The sequence below is a fragment of the Pseudophryne corroboree genome, unplaced genomic scaffold, assembly GCF_028390025.1.
Source record: "Pseudophryne corroboree isolate aPseCor3 unplaced genomic scaffold, aPseCor3.hap2 scaffold_373, whole genome shotgun sequence".
Lineage (NCBI taxonomy): Eukaryota > Metazoa > Chordata > Amphibia > Anura > Myobatrachidae > Pseudophryne > Pseudophryne corroboree.
The window spans coordinates 254,251-277,486 of NW_026970023.1; the positions used below are offsets into that span (position 1 = coordinate 254,251).

The 23,236-nt window shown below is 37.7% G+C and overlaps 4 non-coding genes across 4 annotated transcripts; all 4 read right to left on the reverse strand.

Moving 5' to 3' along the window:
* Window positions 1-16,616: 16,616 nt before the first annotated feature.
* Window positions 16,617-16,780, reverse strand: LOC135021762 (U1 spliceosomal RNA). The gene has a single exon (XR_010218979.1). It is a non-coding gene; the product is annotated as a U1 spliceosomal RNA (small nuclear RNA).
* A 151-nt stretch (window positions 16,781-16,931) lies between these two features.
* Window positions 16,932-17,095, reverse strand: LOC135021695 (U1 spliceosomal RNA). Its single transcript, XR_010218913.1, has one exon. It is a non-coding gene; the product is annotated as a U1 spliceosomal RNA (small nuclear RNA).
* Window positions 17,096-17,769: 674 nt separating this feature from the next.
* On the reverse strand, window positions 17,770-17,932 carry LOC135021820 (U1 spliceosomal RNA). The gene has a single exon (XR_010219031.1). It is a non-coding gene; the product is annotated as a U1 spliceosomal RNA (small nuclear RNA).
* A 152-nt stretch (window positions 17,933-18,084) lies between these two features.
* Window positions 18,085-18,248, reverse strand: LOC135021944 (U1 spliceosomal RNA). Its single transcript, XR_010219138.1, has one exon. It is a non-coding gene; the product is annotated as a U1 spliceosomal RNA (small nuclear RNA).
* Between the last annotated feature and the right edge of the window lie 4,988 nt (window positions 18,249-23,236).

Here is a 23,236-nt window from a genome sequence, read left to right on the forward strand (position 1 = left end):
GTTGCCCCAATGCATCATTGAAATCCAAGCTGGAAAGATGATTTTAATATATTACTTGAACATTTTATATTGCTCTTCTGGTGATAATGTAGTTTGTTTTTGTCAATTACCATTTTAATAATCGGGTAAAGAAAATTAAGTGGATTTTTGAAAGAAAACAATACTGTCAATATACTATTAAAACAAATTAAAATGGTAAAAGTTATTGTACTTTAAGTAAAAATAAAAGAGCAAAAATATCAATCCCAGTTTTGGATTACTTTAATTAACAAAAAAAAAAATGCATATAGCAGAGGATAGTTTCAATCTGCCTACCTCTGGGTTATGGACCCAGCATGCTTCCATTACAGTACTCTGCTGCACATGTAAGTGCAAGAGATCCTGAAGCACTCACTCATCATGGGAAAGTACCAATGTGTTTCTTCATTGGTTGATGGAAGAAACATCTTACAAAAACTCTCCACATTATTGACTTTTTAAAATGTTTCTAGGAATCGTTCTAGATGAATGCTTATTAGCCTTTGTCAGTATGGACTTTTGCAAAGTGTTGCTGTGGTGCAATCAGTTACTGCGTAAGGCTATTAACCAAAAGGTTGGTGGTTCAATCCCACCCAGGGACGTAATTGACCTTGTTATCAGATTTTGGTGATCTTTATGTAGACAAGTCAAAATTTCGAAAACCCCTGTTATGGTGTAGGGTACCTGGCCTTCTCTGATGTAATCAGAGTTAGATTTGATTCAGTGATTTTATAAAAACAGCTAGGAAGCACAATTTAGCAGTGGGTTGCAGAGAAAAAGAAATATGCTGGCAAAAAAATCCAATTGAGTGATTAAATAGCTCTTCATTTTCTGGCTTTATTTTTATGCTAACAAATTTGTTCTCTGAAAAGTGTCCACAAAGCCAAGTATCTGATTAACATCTTTGTAGGGATGGTTTTTCACCTATTACTAAATTAAACTTGCTTCATTGGAAAGGCAGCAAGGTGCATCCTCATTTCAATATCTACTGAAATAATACAGGTTGACACCAGGAAACATTAACGCCACTGCATCCTTGCTGCTTTCTCATGTGGAAGTCTGTTTAATGTGAAAACAAGGTGATATCTAATTAGCACACAGGTAAGGAATTAAGAAAATCTTTATTTAAGGGTGAAGATGTTTCTCACAAAATCGTTGCCCCAATGCATCATTGAAATTCAAGCTGGAAAGATGATTTTAATATATCATTTGTACATTTTGTATTGCTCTTCTGGTGACAATGTAGTTTGTTTTTGTCAATTACCATTTTAATAATCGGGTAAAGAAAATTAATTGGATTTTTGAAAGAAAACAATACTGTCAATATACTATTAAAACAAATTAAAATGGTAAAAGTTATTGTACTTTAAGTAAAAATAAAAGAGCAAAAATATCAATCCCAGTTTTGGATTACTTTAATTAACAAAAAAAATGCATATAGCAGAGGATAGTTTCAATCTGCCTACCTCTGGGTTATGGACCCAGCATGCTTCCATTACAGTACTCTGCTGCACATGTAAGTGCAAGAGATCCTGAAGCACTCACTCATCATGGGAAAGTACCAATGTGTTTCTTCATTGGTTGATGGAAGAAACATCTTACAAAAACTCTCCACATTATTGACTTTTTAAAATGTTTCTAGGAATCGTTCTAGATGAATGCTTATTAGCCTTTGTCAGTATGGACTTTTGCAAAGTGTTGCTGTGGCGCAATCAGTTACTGTGTAAGGCTAATAACCAAAAGGTTGGTGGTTCAATCCCACCCAGGGACGTAATTGACCTTGTTATCAGATTTTGGTGATCTTTATGTAGACAAGTCAAAATTTCAAACCCCCTCTTATGGTGTAGGGTACCTGGCCTTCTCTGATGTAATCAGAGTTAGATTTGATTCAGTGATTTTATAAAAACAGCTTGGAAGCACAATTTAGCAGTGGGTTGCAGAGAAAAAGAAATATGCTGGCAAAAAAATCCAATTGAGTGATTAAACAGCTCTTCATTTTCTGGCTTTATTTTTATGCTAACAAATTTGTTCTCTGAAAAGTGTCCACAAAGCCAAGTTTCTGATTAACACCTTTGTAGGGATGGTTTTTCACCTATTACTAAATTAAACTTGCTTCATTGGAAAGGCTGCAAGATGCATCCTCATTTGAATATCTACTGAAATAATACAGGTTGACACCAGGAAACATTAACGCCACTGCATCCTTGCTGCTTTCTCATGTGGAAGTCTGTTTAATGTGAAAACAAGGTGATATCTAATTAGCACACAGGTAAGGAATTAAGAAAATCTTTATTTAAGGGTGAAGATGTTTCTCACAAAATCGTTGCCCCAATGCATCATTGAAATTCAAGCTGGAAAGATTATTTTAATATATCACTTGTACATTTTGTATTGCTCTTCTGGTGACAATGTAGTTTGTTTTTGTCAATTACCATTTTAATAATCGGGTAAAGAAAATTAAGTGGATTTTTGAAAGAAAACAATACTGTCAATATACTATTAAAACAAATGAAAATGGTAAAAGTTATTGTACTTTAAGTAAAAATAAAAGAGCAAAAATATCAATCCCAGTTTTGGATTACTTTAATTAACAAAAAAAAACGCATATAGCAGAGGATAGTTTCAATCTGCCTACCTCTGGGCTATGGACCCAGCATGCTTCCATTACAGTACTCTGCTGCACATGTAATTGCAAGAGATCCTGAAGTACTCACTCATCATGGGAAAGTACCAATGTGTTTCTTCATTGGTTGATGGAAGAAACATCTTACAAAAACTCTCCAGATTATTGACTACTTAAAGTTTTTCTAGTAAACGTTCTAGATGAATGCTTATTAGCCTTTGTCAGTATGTACTTTTGCAAAGTGTCGCTGTGGCGCAATCAGTTAGTGTGTACGGCTATTAACCAAAAGGTTGGTGGTTCAATCCCACCCAGGGATGTAATTGACCTTGTTATCAGATTTTGGTGATCTTTAAGTAGACAAGTCAAAATTTCAAAAACCCCTGTTATGGTGTTGGGTACCTGGCCTTCTCTGATGTAATCAGAGTTAGATTTGATTCAGTGATTTTATAAAAACAGCTAGGAAGCACAATTTAGCAGTGGTTTGCAGAGAAAAAGAAATATGCTGGCAAAAAAATCCAATTGAGTGATTAAACAGCTCTTCATTTTCTGGCTTTATTTTTATGCTAACAAATTTGTTCTCTGAAAAGTGTCCACAAAGCCAAGTATCTGATTAACATCTTTGTAGGGATGGTTTTTCACCTATTACTAAATTAAACTTGCTTCATTGGAAAGGCAGCAAGATGCATCCTCATTTCAATATCTACTGAAATAATACAGGTTGACACCAGGAAACATTAACGCCACTGCATCCTTGCTGCTTTCTCATGTGGAAGTCTGTTTAATGTGAAAACAAGGTGATATCTAATTAGCACACAGGTAAGGAATTAAGAAAATCTTTATTTAAGGGTGAAGATGTTTCTCACAAAATCGTTGCCCCAATGCATCATTGAAATTCAAGCTGGAAAGATGATTTTAATATATCACTTGTACATTTTGTATTGCTCTTCTGGTGACAATGTAGTTTGTTTTTGTCAATTACCATTTTAATAATAGGGTAAAGAAAATTAAGTGGATTTTTGAAAGAAAACAATACTGTCAATATACTATTAAAACAAATTAAAATGGTAAAAGTTATTGTACTTTAAGTAAAAATAAAAGAGCAAAAATATCAATCCCAGTTTTGGATTACTTTAATTAACAAAAAAAAATGCATATAGCAGAGGATAGTTTCAATCTGCCTACCTCTGGGTTAAGGGGCCCAGCATGCTTCCATTGCAGTACTCTGCTGCACATGTAAGTGCAAGAGAACCTGAAGCACTCACTCATCATGGGAAAGTACCAATGCGTTTCTTCATTGGTTGATGGAAGAAACATCTTACAAAAACTCTCCAGATTATTGACTTTTTAAAGTTTTCTAGGAAACGTTCTAGATGAATGCTTATTAGCCTTTGTCAGTATGTACTTTTGCAAAGTGTCTCTGTGGTGCAATCGGTTAGTGTGTTTGGTTATTAACCAAAGGGTTGGTGGTTCAATCCCACCCAGGGATGTTATTGACCTTGTCATCAGATTTTGGTGATCTTTAAGTAGACAAGTCAAAATTTCAAACCCCCTCTTATGGTGTAGGGTACCTGGCCTACTCTGATGTAATCAGAGTTAGATTTGATTAAGTGATTTTATCAAAAAACAGCTAGGAAGCACAATTTAGCAGTGGTTTGCAGAGAAAATGAAATATGCTGGCAGAAAAATCCAATTGAGTGATTAAACAGCTCTTCATTTTCTGGCTTTATTTTTATGCTAACTAATTTGTTCTCTGAAAAGTGTCCACAAAGCCAAGTATCGGATTAACATCTTTGTAGGGATGGTTTTTCACCTATTACTAAATTAAACTTGCTTCATTGGAAAGGCAGCAAGATGCATCCTCATTTCAATATCTACTGAAATAATACAGGTTGACACCAGGAAACATTAACGCCACTGCATCCTTGCTGCTTTCTCATGTGGAAGTCTGTTTAATGTGAAAACAAGGTGATATCTAATTAGCACACAGGTAAGGAATTAAGAAAATCTTTATTTAAGGGTAAGATGTTTCTCACAAAATCGTTGCCCCAATGCATCATTGAGATTCAAGCTGGAAAGATGATTTTAATATATCATTTGAACATTTTGTATTGCTCTTCTGGTGACAATGTAGTTTGTTTTTGTCAATTACCATTTTAATAATCGGGTAAAGAAAATTAATTGGATTTTTGAAAGAAAACAATACTGTCAATATACTATTAAAACAAATTAAAATGGTAAAAGTTATTGTACTTTAAGTAAAAATAAAAGAGCAAAAATATCAATCCCAGTTTTGGATTACTTTAATTAACAAAAAAAATGCATATAGCAGAGGATAGTTTCAATCTGCCTACCTCTGGGTTATGGACCCAGCATGCTTCCATTACAGTACTCTGCTGCACATGTAAGTGCAAGAGATCCTGAAGCACTCACTCATCATGGGAAAGTACCAATGTGTTTCTTCATTGGTTGATGGAAGAAACATCTTACAAAAACTCTCCACATTATTGACTTTTTAAAATGTTTCTAGGAATCGTTCTAGATGAATGCTTATTAGCCTTTGTCAGTATGGACTTTTGCAAAGTGTTGCTGTGGCGCAATCAGTTACTGTGTAAGGCTATTAACCAAAAGGTTGGTGGTTCAATCCCACCCAGGGACGTAATTGACCTTGTTATCAGATTTTGGTGATCTTTATGTAGACAAGTCAAAATTTCAAACCCCCTCTTATGGTGTAGGGTACCTGGCCTTCTCTGATGTAATCAGAGTTAGATTTGATTCAGTGATTTTATAAAAACAGCTAGGAAGCACAATTTAGCAGTGGGTTGCAGAGAAAAAGAAATATGCTGGCAAAAAAATCCATTTGAGTGATTAAACAGCTCTTCATTTTCTGGCTTTATTTTTATGCTAACAAATTTGTTCTCTGAAAAGTGTCCACAAAGCCAAGTTTCTGATTAACACCTTTGTAGGGATGGTTTTTCACCTATTACTAAATTAAACTTGCTTCATTGGAAAGGCAGCAAGATGCATCCTCATTTGAATATCTACTGAAATAATACAGGTTGACACCAGGAAACATTAACGCCACTGCATCCTTGCTGCTTTCTCATGTGGAAGTCTGTTTAATGTGAAAACAAGGTGATATCTAATTAGCACACAGGTAAGGAATTAAGAAAATCTTTATTTAAGGGTGAAGATGTTTCTCACAAAATCGTTGCCCCAATGCATCATTGAAATTCAAGCTGGAAAGATGATTTTAATATATCACTTGTACATTTTGTATTGCTCTTCTGGTGACAATGTAGTTTGTTTTTGTCAATTACCATTTTAATAATCGGGTAAAGAAAATTAAGTGGATTTTTGAAAGAAAACAATACTGTCAATATACTATTAAAACAAATGAAAATGGTAAAAGTTATTGTACTTTAAGTAAAAATAAAAGAGCAAAAATATCAATCCCAGTTTTGGATTACTTTAATTAACAAAAAAAAAATGCATATAGCAGAGGATAGTTTCAATCTGCCTACCTCTGGGTTAAGGGGCCCAGCATGCTTCCATTGCAGTACTCTGCTGCACATGTAAGTGCAAGAGATCCTGAAGCACTCACTCATCATGGGAAAGTACCAATGCGTTTCTTCATTGGTTGATGGAAGAAACATCTTACAAAAACTCTCCAGATTATTGACTTTTTAAAGTTTTCTAGGAAACGTTCTAGATGAATGCTTATTAGCCTTTGTCAGTATGTACTTTTGCAAAGTGTCTCTGTGGTGCAATCGGTTAGTGTGTTTGGTTATTAACCAAAGGGTTGGTGGTTCAATCCCACCCAGGGATGTTATTGACCTTGTCATCAGATTTTGGTGATCTTTAAGTAGACAAGTCAAAATTTCAAACCCCCTCTTATGGTGTAGGGTACCTGGCCTACTCTGATGTAATCAGAGTTAGATTTGATTAAGTGATTTTATCAAAAAACAGCTAGGAAGCACAATTTAGCAGTGGTTTGCAGAGAAAATGAAATATGCTGGCAGAAAAATCCAATTGAGTGATTAAACAGCTCTTCATTTTCTGGCTTTATTTTTATGCTAACTAATTTGTTCTCTAAAAAGTGTCCACAAAGCCAAGTATCGGATTAACATCTTTGTAGGGATGGTTTTTCACCTATTACTAAATTAAACTTGCTTCATTGGAAAGGCAGCAAGATGCATCCTCATTTCAATATCTACTGAAATAATACAGGTTGACACCAGGAAACATTAACGCCACTGCATCCTTGCTGCTTTCTCATGTGGAAGTCTGTTTAATGTGAAAACAAGGTGATATCTAATTAGCACACAGGTAAGGAATTAAGAAAATCTTTATTTAAGGGTAAGATGTTTCTCACAAAATCGTTGCCCCAATGCATCATTGAAATTCAAGCTGGAAAGATGATTTTAATATATCACTTGTACATTTTGTATTGCTCTTCTGATGACAATGTAGTTTGTTTTTGTCAATTACCATTTTAATAATCGGGTAAAGAAAATTAAGTGGATTTTTGAAAGAAAACAATACTGTCAATATACTATTAAAACAAATTAAAATGGTAAAAGTTATTGTACTTTAAGTAAAAATAAAAGAGCAAAAATATCAATACCAGTTTTGGATTACTTTAATTAACAAAAAAAAATGCATATAGCAGAGGATAGTTTCAATCTGCCTACCTCTGGGTTATGGACCCAGCATGCTTCCATTACAGTCCTCTGCTGCACATGTAAGTGCAAGAGATCCTGAAGCACTCACTCATCATGGGAAAGTACCAATGTGTTTCTTCATTGGTTGATGGAAGAAACATCTTACAAAAACTCTCCACATTATTGACTTTTTAAAATGTTTCTAGGAATCGTTCTAGATGAATGCTTATTAGCCTTTGTCAGTATGGACTTTTGCAAAGTGTTGCTGTGGCGCAATCAGTTACTGTGTAAGGCTATTAACCAAAAGGTTGGTGGTTCAATCCCACCCAGGGATGTAATTGACCTTGTTATCAGATTTTGGTGATCTTTATGTAGACAAGTCAAAATTTCGAAAACCCCTGTTATGGTGTAGGGTACCTGGCCTTCTCTGATGTAATCAGAGTTAGATTTGATTCAGTGATTTTATAAAAACAGCTAGGAAGCACAATTTAGCAGTGGGTTGCAGAGAAAAAGAAATATGCTGGCAAAAAAATCCAATTGAGTGATTAAACAGCTCTTCATTTTCTGGCTTTATTTTTATGCTAACAAATTTGTTCTCTGAAAAGTGTCCACAAAGCCAAGTATCTGATTAACATCTTTGTAGGGATGGTTTTTCACCTATTACTAAATTAAACTTGCTTCATTGGAAAGGCAGCAAGATGCATCCTCATTTCAATATCTACTGAAATAATACAGGTTGACACCAGGAAACATTAACGCCACTGCATCCTTGCTGCTTTCTCATGTGGAAGTCTGTTTAATGTGAAAACAAGGTGATATCTAATTAGCACACAGGTAAGGAATTAAGAAAATCTTTATTTAAGGGTGAAGATGTTTCTCACAAAATCGTTGCCCCAATGCATCATTGAAATTCAAGCTGGAAAGATGATTTTAATATATCATTTGTACATTTTGTATTGCTCTTCTGGTGACAATGTAGTTTGTTTTTGTCAATTACCATTTTAATAATCGGGTAAAGAAAATTAATTGGATTTTTGAAAGAAAACAATACTGTCAATATACTATTAAAACAAATTAAAATGGTAAAAGTTATTGTACTTTAAGTAAAAATAAAAGAGCAAAAATATCAATCCCAGTTTTGGATTACTTTAATTAACAAAAAAAATGCATACAGCAGAGGATAGTTTCAATCTGCCTACCTCTGGGTTATGGACCCAGCATGCTTCCATTACAGTACTCTGCTGCACATGTAAGTGCAAGAGATCCTGAAGCACTCACTCATCATGGGAAAGTACCAATGTGTTTCTTCATTGGTTGATGGAAGAAACATCTTACAAAAACTCTCCAGATTATTGACTATTTAAAGTTTTTCTAGGAAACGTTCTAGATGAATGCTTATTAGCCTTTGTCAGTATGTACTTTTGCAAAGTGTCGCTGTGGCGCAATCAGTTAGTGTGTACGGCTATTAACCAAAAGGTTGGTGGTTCAATCCCACCCAGGGATGTAATTGACCTTGTTATCAGATTTTGGTGATCTTTAAGTAGACAAGTCAAAATTTCAAAAACCCCTGTTATGGTGTAGGGTACCTGGCCTTCTCTGATGTAATCAGAGTTAGATTTGATTCAGTGATTTTATAAAAACAGCTAGGAAGCACAATTTAGCAGTGGTTTGCAGAGAAAAAGAAATATGCTGGCAAAAAAATCCAATTGAGTGATTAAACAGCTCTTCATTTTCTGGCTTTATTTTTATGCTAACAAATTTGTTCTCTGAAAAGTGTCCACAAAGCCAAGTATCTGATTAACATCTTTGTAGGGATGGTTTTTCACCTATTACTAAATTAAACTTGCTTCATTGGAAAGGCAGCAAGATGCATCCTCATTTCAATATCTACTGAAATAATACAGGTTGACACCAGGAAACATTAACGCCACTGCATCCTTGCTGCTTTCTCATGTGGAAGTCTGTTTAATGTGAAAACAAGGTGATATCTAATTAGCACACAGGTAAGGAATTAAGAAAATCTTTATTTAAGGGTAAGATGTTTCTCACAAAATCGTTGCCCCAATGCATCATTGAAATTCAAGCTGGAAAGATGATTTTAATATATCACTTGTACATTTTGTATTGCTCTTCTGGTGACAATGTAGTTTGTTTTTGTCAATTACCATTTTAATAATCGGGTAAAGAAAATTAAGTGGATTTTTGAAAGAAAACAATACTGTCAATATACTATTAAAACAAATTAAAATGGTAAAAGTTATTGTACTTTAAGTAAAAATAAAAGAGCAAAAATATCAATACCAGTTTTGGATTACTTTAATTAACAAAAAAAAAATGCATATAGCAGAGGATAGTTTCAATCTGCCTACCTCTGGGTTATGGACCCAGCATGCTTCCATTACAGTCCTCTGCTGCACATGTAAGTGCAAGAGATCCTGAAGCACTCACTCATCATGGGAAAGTACCAATGTGTTTCTTCATTGGTTGATGGAAGAAACATCTTACAAAAACTCTCCACATTATTGACTTTTTAAAATGTTTCTAGGAATCGTTCTAGATGAATGCTTATTAGCCTTTGTCAGTATGGACTTTTGCAAAGTGTTGCTGTGGCGCAATCAGTTACTGTGTAAGGCTATTAACCAAAAGGTTGGTGGTTCAATCCCACCCAGGGATGTAATTGACCTTGTTATCCGATTTTGGTGATCTTTATGTAGACAAGTCAAAATTTCGAAAACCCTTGTTATGGTGTAGGGTACCTGGCCTTCTCTGATGTAATCAGAGTTAGATTTGATTCAGTGATTTTATAAAAACAGCTAGGAAGCACAATTTAGCAGTGGGTTGCAGAGAAAAAGAAATATGCTGGCAAAAAAATCCAATTGAGTGATTAAATAGCTCTTCATTTTCTGGCTTTATTTTTATGCTAACAAATTTGTTCTCTGAAAAGTGTCCACAAAGCCAAGTATCTGATTAACATCTTTGTAGGGATGGTTTTTCACCTATTACTAAATTAAACTTGCTTCATTGGAAAGGCAGCAAGATGCATCCTCATTTCAATATCTACTGAAATAATACAGGTTGACACCAGGAAACATTAACGCCACTGCATCCTTGCTGCTTTCTCATGTGGAAGTCTGTTTAATGTGAAAACAAGGTGATATCTAATTAGCACACAGGTAAGGAATTAAGAAAATCTTTATTTAAGGGTGAAGATGTTTCTCACAAAATCGTTGCCCCAATGCATCATTGAAATTCAAGCTGGAAAGATGATTTTAATATATCATTTGTACATTTTGTATTGCTCTTCTGGTGACAATGTAGTTTGTTTTTGTCAATTACCATTTTAATAATCGGGTAAAGAAAATTAATTGGATTTTTGAAAGAAAACAATACTGTCAATATACTATTAAAACAAATTAAAATGGTAAAAGTTATTGTACTTTAAGTAAAAATAAAAGAGCAAAAATATCAATCCCAGTTTTGGATTACTTTAATTAACAAAAAAAAATGCATATAGCAGAGGATAGTTTCAATCTGCCTACCTCTGGGTTATGGACCCAGCATGCTTCCATTACAGTACTCTGCTGCACATGTAAGTGCAAGAGATCCTGAAGCACTCACTCATCATGGGAAAGTACCAATATGTTTCTTCATTGGTTGATGGAAGAAACATCTTACAAAAACTCTCCACATTATTGACTTTTTAAAATGTTTCTAGGAATCGTTCTAGATGAATGCTTATTAGCCTTTGTCAGTAAGGACTTTTGCAAAGTGTTGCTGTGGCGCAATCAGTTACTGTGTAAGGCTATTAACCAAAAGGTTGGTGGTTCAATCCCACCCAGGGACGTAATTGACCTTGTTATCAGATTTTGGTGATCTTTATGTAGACAAGTCAAAATTTCAAACCCCCTCTTATGGTGTAGGGTACCTGGCCTTCTCTGATGTAATCAGAGTTAGATTTGATTCAGTGATTTTATAAAAACAGCTAGGAAGCACAATTTAGCAGTGGGTTGCAGAGAAAAAGAAATATGCTGGCAAAAAAATCCAATTGAGTGATTAAACAGCTCTTCATTTTCTGGCTTTATTTTTATGCTAACAAATTTGTTCTCTGAAAAGTGTCCACAAAGCCAAGTTTCTGATTAACACCTTTGTAGGGATGGTTTTTCACCTATTACTAAATTAAACTTGCTTCATTGGAAAGGCAGCAAGATGCATCCTCATTTGAATATCTACTGAAATAATACAGGTTGACACCAGGAAACATTAACGCCACTGCATCCTTGCTGCTTTCTCATGTGGAAGTCTGTTTAATGTGAAAACAAGGTGATATCTAATTAGCACACAGGTAAGGAATTAAGAAAATCTTTATTTAAGGGTGAAGATGTTTCTCACAAAATCGTTGCCCCAATGCATCATTGAAATTCAAGCTGGAAAGATGATTTTAATATATCACTTGTACATTTTGTATTGCTCTTCTGGTGACAATGTAGTTTGTTTTTGTCAATTACCATTTTAATAATCGGGTAAAGAAAATTAAGTGGATTTTTGAAAGAAAACAATACTGTCAATATACTATTAAAACAAATGAAAATGGTAAAAGTTATTGTACTTTAAGTAAAAATAAAAGAGCAAAAATATCAATCCCAGTTTTGGATTACTTTAATTAACAAAAAAAAAACGCATATAGCAGAGGATAGTTTCAATCTGCCTACCTCTGGGCTATGGACCCAGCATGCTTCCATTACAGTACTCTGCTGCACATGTAATTGCAAGAGATCCTGAAGTACTCACTCATCATGGGAAAGTACCAATGTGTTTCTTCATTGGTTGATGGAAGAAACATCTTACAAAAACTCTCCAGATTATTGACTATTTAAAGTTTTTCTAGGAAACGTTCTAGATGAATGCTTATTAGCCTTTGTCAGTATGTACTTTTGCAAAGTGTCGCTGTGGCGCAATCAGTTAGTGTGTACGGCTATTAACCAAAAGGTTGGTGGTTCAATCCCACCCAGGGATGTAATTGACCTTGTTATCAGATTTTGGTGATCTTTAAGTAGACAAGTCAAAATTTCAAAAACCCCTGTTATGGTGTAGGGTACCTGGCCTTCTCTGATGTAATCAGAGTTAGATTTGATTCAGTGATTTTATAAAAACAGCTAGGAAGCACAATTTAGCAGTGGTTTGCAGAGAAAAAGAAATATGCTGGCAAAAAAATCCAATTGAGTGATTAAACAGCTCTTCATTTTCTGGCTTTATTTATATGCTAACAAATTTGTTCTCTGAAAAGTGTCCACAAAGCCAAGTATCTGATTAACATCTTTGTAGGGATGGTTTTTCACCTATTACTAAATTAAACTTGCTTCATTGGAAAGGCAGCAAGATGCATCCTCATTTCAATATCTACTGAAATAATACAGGTTGACACCAGGAAACATTAACGCCACTGCATCCTTGCTGCTTTCTCATGTGGAAGTCTGTTTAATGTGAAAACAAGGTGATATCTAATTAGCACACAGGTAAGGAATTAAGAAAATCTTTATTTAAGGGTGAAGATGTTTCTCACAAAATCGTTGCCCCAATGCATCATTGAAATTCAAGCTGGAAAGATGATTTTAATATATCACTTGTACATTTTGTATTGCTCTTCTGGTGACAATGTAGTTTGTTTTTGTCAATTACCATTTTAATAATAGGGTAAAGAAAATTAAGTGGATTTTTGAAAGAAAACAATACTGTCAATATACTATTAAAACAAATTAAAATGGTAAAAGTTATTGTACTTTAAGTAAAAATAAAAGAGCAAAAATATCAATCCCAGTTTTGGATTACTTTAATTAACAAAAAAAAAATGCATATAGCAGAGGATAGTTTCAATCTGCCTACCTCTGGGTTAAGGGGCCCAGCATGCTTCCATTGCAGTACTCTGCTGCACATGTAAGTGCAAGAGATCCTGAAGCACTCACTCATCATGGGAAAGTACCAATGCGTTTCTTCATTGGTTGATGGAAGAAACATCTTACAAAAACTCTCCAGATTATTGACTTTTTAAAGTTTTCTAGGAAACGTTCTAGATGAATGCTTATTAGCCTTTGTCAGTATGTACTTTTGCAAAGTGTCTCTGTGGTGTAATCGGTTAGTGTGTTTGGTTATTAACCAAAGGGTTGGTGGTTCAATCCCACCCAGGGATGTTATTGACCTTGTCATCAGATTTTGGTGATCTTTAAGTAGACAAGTCAAAATTTCAAACCCCCTCTTATGGTGTAGGGTACCTGGCCTACTCTGATGTAATCAGAGTTAGATTTGATTAAGTGATTTTATCAAAAAACAGCTAGGAAGCACAATTTAGCAGTGGTTTGCAGAGAAAATGAAATATGCTGGCAGAAAAATCCAATTGAGTGATTAAACAGCTCTTCATTTTCTGGCTTTATTTTTATGCTAACTAATTTGTTCTCTGAAAAGTGTCCACAAAGCCAAGTATCGGATTAACATCTTTGTAGGGATGGTTTTTCACCTATTACTAAATTAAACTTGCTTCATTGGAAAGGCAGCAAGATGCATCCTCATTTCAATATCTACTGAAATAATACAGGTTGACACCAGGAAACATTAACGCCACTGCATCCTTGCTGCTTTCTCATGTGGAAGTCTGTTTAATGTGAAAACAAGGTGATATCTAATTAGCACACAGGTAAGGAATTAAGAAAATCTTTATTTAAGGGTAAGATGTTTCTCACAAAATCGTTGCCCCAATGCATCATTGAAATTCAAGCTGGAAAGATGATTTTAATATATCACTTGTACATTTTGTATTGCTCTTCTGGTGACAATGTAGTTTGTTTTTGTCAATTACCATTTTAATAATCGGGTAAAGAAAATTAAGTGGATTTTTGAAAGAAAACAATACTGTCTATATACTATTAAAACAAATTAAAAAGGTAAAAGTTATTGTACTTTAAGTAAAATAAAAAGAGCAAAAATATCAATCCCAGTTTTGGATTACTTTAATTAACAAAAAAAATGCATATAGCAGAGGATAATTTCAATCTGCCTACCTCTGGGTTATGGACCCAGCATGCTTCCATTACAGTACTCTGCTGCACATGTAAGTGCAAGAGATCCTGAAGCACTCACTCATCATGGGAAAGTACCAATGTGTTTCTTCATTGGTTGATGGAAGAAACATCTTACAAAAACTCTCCAGATTATTGACTATTTAAAGTTTTTCTAGGAAACGTTCTAGATGAATGCTTATTAGCCTTTGTCAGTATGTACTTTCACAAAGTGTCGCTGTAGCGCAATCAGTTAGTGTGTACGGCTATTAACCAAAAAGTTGGTGGTTCAATCCCACCCAGGGACGTAATTGACCTTGTGATCAGATTTTGGTGATATTTAAGTAGACAAGTCAAAATTTCAAACCCTCTCTTATGGTGTAGGGTACCTGGCCTACTCTGATGTAATCAGTTAGATTTGATTAAGTGATTTTATGAAAAAAAACAGCTAGGAAGCACAATTTAGCAGTGGGTTGCAGAGAAAAAGAAATATGCTGGCAGAAAAATCCAATTGAGTGATTAAACAGCTCTTCATTTTCTGGCTTTATTTTTATGCTAACAAATTTGTTCTCTGAAAAGAGTCCACAAAGCCAAGTATCTGATTAACACCTTTGTAGGGATGGTTTTTCACCTATTACTAAATTAAACATGCTTCATTGGAAAGGCAGCAATATGCATCCTCATTTCAATATCTACTGAAATAATACAGGTTGACACCAGGAAACATTAACGCCACTGCATCCTTGCTGCTTTCTCATGTGGAAGTCTGTTTAATGTGAAAACAAGGTGATATCTAATTAGCACACAGGTAAGGAATTAAGAAAATCTTTATTTAAGGGTGAAGAGGTTTCTCACAAAATCGTTGCCCCAATGCATCATTGAAATTCAAGCTGGAAAGATGATTTTAATATATCACTTGTACATTTTGTATTGCTCTTCTGGTGACAATGTAGTTTGTTTTTGTCAATTACCATTTGAATAATAGGGTAAAGAAAATTAAGTGGATTTTTGAAAGAAAACAATACTGTCAATATACTATTAAAACAAATTAAAATAATAAAAGTTATTGTACTTTAAGTAAAAATAAAAGAGCAAAAATATCAATCCCAGTTTTGGATTACTTTAATTAACAAAAAAAAATGCATATAGCAGAGGATAGTTTCAATCTGCCTACCTCTGGGTTATGGGCCCAGCATGCTTCCATTGCAGTACTCTGCTGCACATGTAAGTGCAAGAGATCCTGAAGCACTCACTCATCATGGGAAAGTACCAATGTGTTTCTTCATTGGTTGATGGAAGAAACATCTTACAAAAACTCTCCAGATTATTGACTTTTTAAAGTTTTTCTAGGAAACGTTCTAGATGAATGCTTATTAGCCTTTGTCAGTATATACTTTTGCAATGTGTCTCTGTGGCGCAATCAGTTAGCGTGTTCGGTTATTAACCAAAAGGTTGGTGGTTCAATCCTACCCAGGGACGTAATTTACCTTGTTATCAGATTTTGGTGATCTTTAAGTAGACAAGTCAAAATTTCAAACCCCCTCTTATGGTGTAGGGTACCTGGCCTTCTCTGATGTAATCAGAGTTAGATTTGATTAAGTGATTTTATAAAAGAACAGCTAGGAAGCACAACTTAGCAGTGGGTTGCAGAGAAAAAGAAATACGCTTGCAGAAAAATCCAATTGAGTGATTAAACAGCTCTTCATTTTCTGGCTTTATTTTTATGCTAACAAATTTGTTCTCTGAAAAGTGTCCACAAAGCCAAGTATCTGATTAACACCTTTGTAGGGATGGTTTTTCACCTATTACTAAATTAAACTTGCTTCATTGGAAAGGCAGCAAGTGATGTCATCCAAGCAGTGGGTCAAAGTTGGCTTCATCCCTCGTCTGCTTATGAAAAGAGAAAAGGGATATGCAGGGCATGGCGGCCTTTTGCGACGCTTGGATGACCCCTAGTTCGCATTAAACACCCCCACCCTCCTTCGGTGTGGGGCTCATGTTGGCCATGCCCCAGCCCCTAAAGCATTCAAGCTGATTTCTTGCAGCAGCTGGGTACTGTAACAGCTCCAGAGCTGCTCTGTAAGGCAAGTAAAAGGGTGTGGGCCCTGCAGCACTACCTGTAGTTTGCATTGTGCATTGGAAGGCACAAAGTAAGCAGACGGGAGGAGAAGTCAGGATAGTGCACAAGGTTATAGAAGGGATGGGCTCAAGAAAAGAGAAGTGGAAACAGACAGCATACTAGGCTGGAGAGAGACCTGAGACAAAGAGATCTGAATTATACGAGAGCCGTCCAGGGGAAACACAAATTATGCAGTCAAGTTTCCCACATTTGGGGAAATCGCAAGGGGCAGCACACCCAGAGTGCAATGGGTGAGCCTTGCCCTGGGAGAAGCACCTTCATGATCATAGTATCTCACCTGGCAGGTTAGTAGGAGTTGGGCTAGAGCTGGGGAGGGTCGCTGCTCGGGCACTACCTTTCAAGTGAAGGAGATCCAACTGAGGCAGCACAAGGGAACTCTCAAAAGAAGAACAAGGCTAGAGGAAGATCTGAGACAAAGAAATCTGACTTTTACCAGAGCTGACTAGAGGAAAGCACAAACACAGTCCACCACTACCACAAATAATGCAGTCGAGTTTCCCACATTTGGGGAAATCACAGGGGTCAGCATACCCAGAATGCAATGAATGAACCTCACCCTGGGAGAACAATCTTCATGACAATAGTATCTCCTATGCAAAATAAGTATGATTTGGGATAGGGCTGGGGAGGGCCGTTGCTCAGGCACATCTCTGTCAAGTAAAGGAGATTCAACTGAGGCAGCACAAGGGAACTCTCATCTGGGGACAACAACTGCAGGGAGAACACATATTTTCAGATGAACATGGGGTGGCAGAAGGCTGCCTAATACTGAAGCACCCCCAAACAACAAACCAAATGCAACAACTAGTGCAAGCATTCCTGGGGGATGGCCTGCAGCAGATGGATTTGAATATGGTGATGTCATCCAAGCAGTGGGTCAAAGTTGGCTTCAACCCTCGTCTGCATATGAAAAGAGAAAAGGAGCGTGCAGGGCATGGAGGCCTTTTGTGGTGCTTGGATGACCCCTAGTTCACATTAAGCACCCCCACCCTCCTTCGGTGTGGGGCTCATGTTGGCCATTCCCCAGCCCCTGAAGCATTCAAGCTGATTTCTTGCAGCAGCTGGGCACTGTAACAGCTCCAGAGCTGCTCTGTAAAGCAAGTAAAAGGGTGTGGGCCCTGCAGCACTACCCGTAGTTTGCATTGTGCATTGGGAGGCACAAAGTAAGCAGACGGGAGGAGAAGTCAGGATAGTGCACAAGGGTATAGAAGGGAGGGGCTCAAGAAAAAAGAAGTGGAACCAGACAGCAAACTAGGCTGGAGAGAGACCTGAGACAAAGAGATCTGAATTACATGAGAGCCGACCAGGGAAAACTCAAATTATGCAGTCAAGTTTCCCACATTTGGGGAAATCGCAGGGGCAGCACACCCAGAGTGCAATGGGTGAGCCTTGCCCTGGGAGAAGCAACTTCATGATCATAGTATCTCACCTGGCAGGTAAGTAGGAGTTGGGCTAGAGCTGGGGAGGGTCGCTGCTCGGGCACCCCCCTGTCAAGTGAAGGAGATCCAACTGAGGCAGCACAAGGGAACTCTCGAAAGAAGACAAAGGCTAGAGGAAGATCTGAGACAAAGAAATCTGACTTTTACCAGAGCTGACCAGAGGAAAGCACAAACACAGTCCCCCACTACCACAAATAATGCAGTCGAGTTTCCCACATTTGGGGAAATCACAGGGGTCAGCATACCCAGAATGCAATGAATGAACCTAACCCTGGGAGAACAATCTTCATGACCATGGTATCTCCTATGCAAAATAAGTATGATTTGGGATAGGGCTGGGGAGGGCCGTTGCTCAGGCACATCTCTGTCAAGTAAGTTGCATTTGATTTGTTGTTTGGGGGTGCTTCAGTATTAGGCAGCCTTCTGCCCTACCATGTTCATCTGAAAATATGTGTTCTCCCTGCAGTTGTTGTCCCCAGATGAGAGTTCCCTTGTGCTGCCTCAGTTGAATCTCCTTTTGGAGAAGACCTCAATAAGATTGTAGCTGATCTGGCTACTGCTAAAACAGCTTGCCTACCTAGTATGACTCCTACCACGCAGAAGGCTAAAAGTACTTTTCTTGGCCCTTTCATCCTCCAGGTAAAGCGTACCCAAGGTCAGGCATACCCAAAGCAAGCTCATGTTTCCAGACCTGCCAAGCCCAGACTGAAGCAATCCTGGGCTGCCCATCAGCCTGCTTCCAAAACGGACAAGCCTGCCGCATGACGGTGCAGGCCTCCCTCTGGGGGATCCCAGGGTGGGGGGCCCGACTTCTAGGTTTGGCAAAGAAAGGTATAATTCTAAGCTAGAGAATTCTGTTTGGAGCTCACCTTGTACTTTGTGAAGAAATAATCAGCATTGTGGCTGAGCAGATACATGTAGTGTGTGGCTGCAAACTGCATGGATCTGCTGCGTTGTAATGCTGATTCTTTTTTTTTGCAAAGTACCAATAGCTTCATATAATGTTCACAATTTTTATGCAGGATCAAATAGCTCAATAGGTAGGGTGTTTGATTAGAATTCAACAGGTTATAGGTTTGAATCCTGGGTATGGTAGTTTGAGATGTGTTATTTAATAAAGTATGTTGTTCTGACTGCCGGCATCCTATCACCTGGGATATCATACTAAATAAATGGAGTTGATCAAATTTATTTTTTTTTAACTAGGGACAATTTCCAGATACTTCTCTTTATAACTGAGATTGCCCCCTGGAACTTCACATCAGTTGACAACTATGCATGAGTGGGCAGTGCTTGCCCTGGATCTGTCCACCCATTTATGTGCCGCCATAAAATAAAGCATGACTAACAGTTATCCTGGGCGTACACTACACAATTATCTGTCAGGCTATCTATCCAGTCTGGATGGATGGAATGAAAATCTGGTAATGTATAGGAGCAAATGTCAATTAACCATTTGCTCCCAAACACTAGAAAAGTGGTCAAAAATGGTCATTACACAAATTGGTTAAACCCAAAATTTAACCAATTTGTTTAGGGGACCATTTTTGTCCATTTTTTAGTGTTTGAGAGTAAATCGTTGATGGTCATTTGCTCACATAGATAACCGGATTTCTATTCCAACCAGCCAGTGTTGGAGAGATGGTCTGCCAGATTACATAATGCATACCAGAGCCATAACTAGACTTTTTGGTGCCCTGTGACAGAGAATTATATGCCCTCCCCCCCATTTTTGCAATATGGACAAAAGGCGCATGCCTTGTGGGGAAGGGGCATAACAAGATTGGTCTCAGAGAAAGCACATGAGATATGAAGATATATCTAGTATACTTGACACTCAATGGTTTGTGGTATTGCAGGGGTGCCCTCCTTAAATGCATATACAGTCACACATGGCATGTTTGTGTAAATGGCATATCAGCAGTCAGCACTAACTGGTGACATGCCATTTGTACAAGTAAGCCATGTGTGACTAATATATAAACATACTTTATTAAATAACACCTCAAACTATCATACCCAGGATTCAAACCTATAACCTGTTAAATTCTAATCAAACACCCTACCCATTGAGCTACTTGATCCTGCATCTATTCTAACCTCCAAAAACAGATTCAGTTGCATTTTCCAGCGTGTTTTGTTTGCGCCTTTGCAAATGTCTTACATCGACAAACTTATTTAGTACTATTTTGCAAATAGGGTTACATTGTCGCAACATTGTGTTCCCTAATTGCTTGATTTTTTAAATGCAAAAATTGATAAAGACACCTGATAATTGCTCTGTGGAGTCTTCTTTTGTGTCTACTTCTTATCTACATTTAATTCCCTACCTATAATCAAGGCATTTTTAAATGCTGGGTGCTGCCAGGACGTGAGGCCTACCTAGTCTTTAGATCTGAATTTGAATGTACTTGTGAACTAACTTAATTTCCTACTTCTAAACTCATTCCTAAATTCACTACTTACATTAATCCTGTAGTTGGGCATTTTGAGCCTTCAATTGTGGGCATTGTTTTGTGTCCAGACCAGCAGCTGGTGGTGTGCATTTGCTGGAAAGGCATCGAAGACCTCCGATATGCTGCATCTCCTGATGTGTGTCTGCCTCAAGTGGCTGTCAGCAAATGCATGCTAGACACCCCATTCCAAGCTGATTGTGACATCACGGAACATGCATCATAGAACAGGCATGCTAGAACATGGGTCTTCAACCTGCGACCCTCCAGCTGCTGTGGAACTACATATCCCAGCATGCCCTGCCTCAGTTTTAGCATACCTTAATAGCAAAACTGTGGCAGGGCATGCTGGGATGTGTAGTTTCACAGCAGCTGGAGGGCCACAGGATGAAGACCCATGTGCTAGAACCAAACCGCAGGTACATTGAATGCTAGCAAGCTGAATGTTTAAATCCTTTTTGTTCCGCAGCATTCCAATGCGGAAGATTCCATGGAACCAGAGATTATTCCATTGAGAAGGACATGCTGCCTGGATGACTGTACTGTGCAAATTAAATCACGGAGCCAGTTGGCTTGTGGGTGGCTCTGGTGACTGGGTGGTTGGGTGGGCGGTGTGTCGGAGGTGGAGCACATGCAAATGAATGTGTATCATCCAGCTAGTGAGAGAGAAAACTCATGCAGGAGTGTGCCTGCTTGTCAGTGAGTTATGCACCTTGCCAGACGTCAAATCTACATGGAGCAACTGGAGGGGACAAGAGCAGGTTTGGAAAATATACACAGAAGAGCATATATGCTGGCGCATTCTCCATGATTGTGTCAGCTTATGTTTTGGTGCACTGCACTTTCCTCCACTAAGTTTTAGCCATTTTGTTTAAACGCAAGTGTAGTTGCTTCTCGCTCTTTTGGCTGTGATATTGTATTGTGGTTGAAGAGTCTGCTGGAGGGATTGTTTTCTTCATTGGCGAGAGACTGAAGATATTCCAGGATGGAAGGCTTGGGAACACTATCCGTTTTTCAGTTGTGGAAGAGTTGAAAGACCGGATTGGACTACATTCTATAGTAAAGGGTATCTTTGTATTTATTAATCCTCCCTTTATATGTGTCTGTCTTTCAATAAAGCTTTGGGCTTGTGATTCCGTCACCCTCTTACACTCCACACCCATAGCCTTATTAACTATTGTATTGTTTAAATGTATAGTGCAGTTCATGATTTATAGTGTAGGCTGACCTGTACTGTAGTTCTTGAACTGTACTATACCGACAGCATTTGTATTGTGTTTTGGCTGTGCTGCAACACAGTACTTATGTGTGTAATGTTTATGTATGTTTTTTTGCTTCTTTATGTCAATAAAGACTGCTTTTTCAATCCAATATCTGAAAACAATCAATGTTTATCTTTGATGGCAATAGAAGTGGTATGATATTTGCTGCTTTTGAAAGGCAATATCTGATATGTCCCCTATCTGGGAACCATATATTAAATGGCTTTTCAGAAAAGGGAGATGGGAGAAGAGCTTTCAGTACTTGTAGGACCGATGCACATTTCCTATTCTAGCCTCCAAAAACAGATTCAGTTGCATTTTCCAGCGTGTTTTGGATGCGCCTTTGCAAATGTCTTACATCGACAAACTTATTTAGTACTATTTTGCAAATAGGGTTACATTGTTGCAACATTGTGTTCCCTAATTGCTTGATTTTTTAAATGCAACAATTGATAAAAACACCTGATAACTGCTCTGCGGAGTCTTATTTTGTGTCTACTTCTTATCTACATTTAATTCCGTACCTCTAATCAAGGCATTTTTAAATGCTGGCGGCTGCCAGGACGTGAGGCCTACCTAGACTTTAGATCTGAATTTGAATGTACTTGTGAACTAACTTAATTTCCTACTTCTAAATTCATTCCTAAATTCACTACTTACATGAATCCTGTAGTTGGGCATTTTGGGACTTCGATTGTGGGCATTGTTTTGTGTCCAGACCAGCAGCAGGTGGTGTGCATTTGCTGGAAAGGCATCAAAGACCTCCGATATGCTGCATCTCCTGATGTGTGTCTCCCTCAAGTGGCTGTCTGCAAATGCCTGCTAGACACCCCATTCCAAGCTGATTGTGACATCACGGAACATGCATCATAGAACAGGCATGCTAAAACATGGGTCTTCAACCTGCGACCCTCCAGCTGCTGTGGAACTACACATCCCAGCATGCCCTGCCTCAGTTTTAGCATACCTTATAGCAAAACTGTGGCAGGGCGTGCTGGGATGTGTAGTTTCACAGCAGCTGGAGGGCCACAGGATGAAGACCCATGTGCTAGAGCCAAGCCGCAGGTACATTGAATGCTAGCAAGCTGAATATTTAAATCCTTTTTGTTCCGCAGCATTCCAATGCGGAAGATTCCATGGAACCAGAGATCCTTCCATTGAGAAGGACATGCTGCCTGGATGACTACACTGTGCAAATTAAATCACGGAGCCAGTTGGTTTGTGGGTGGCTCTGGTGACTGGGTGGTTGGGTGGGTGGTGTGTCGGAGGTGGAGCACATGCAAATGATTGTGTATCATCCAGCTAGTGAGAGTGAAAACTCATGCAGGAGTGTGCCTGCTTGTCAGTGGGTTATGCACCTTGCCAGACGTTAAATCTACATAGAGCAGCTGGAGGGGACAAGAGCATGTTTGCAAAATATAGATAGAAGAGCATATATGCTGGCGCATTCTCCATGATTGTGTCAGCTTATGTTTTGGTGCACTGCACTTTCCTCCACTAAGTTTTAGCCATTTTTGTTAAGCTCAAGTGTAGTTGCTTCTCGGCCTTTTGGCTGTGATCTTGTATTGTGGTTGAAGGGTCTGCTGGAGGGAGG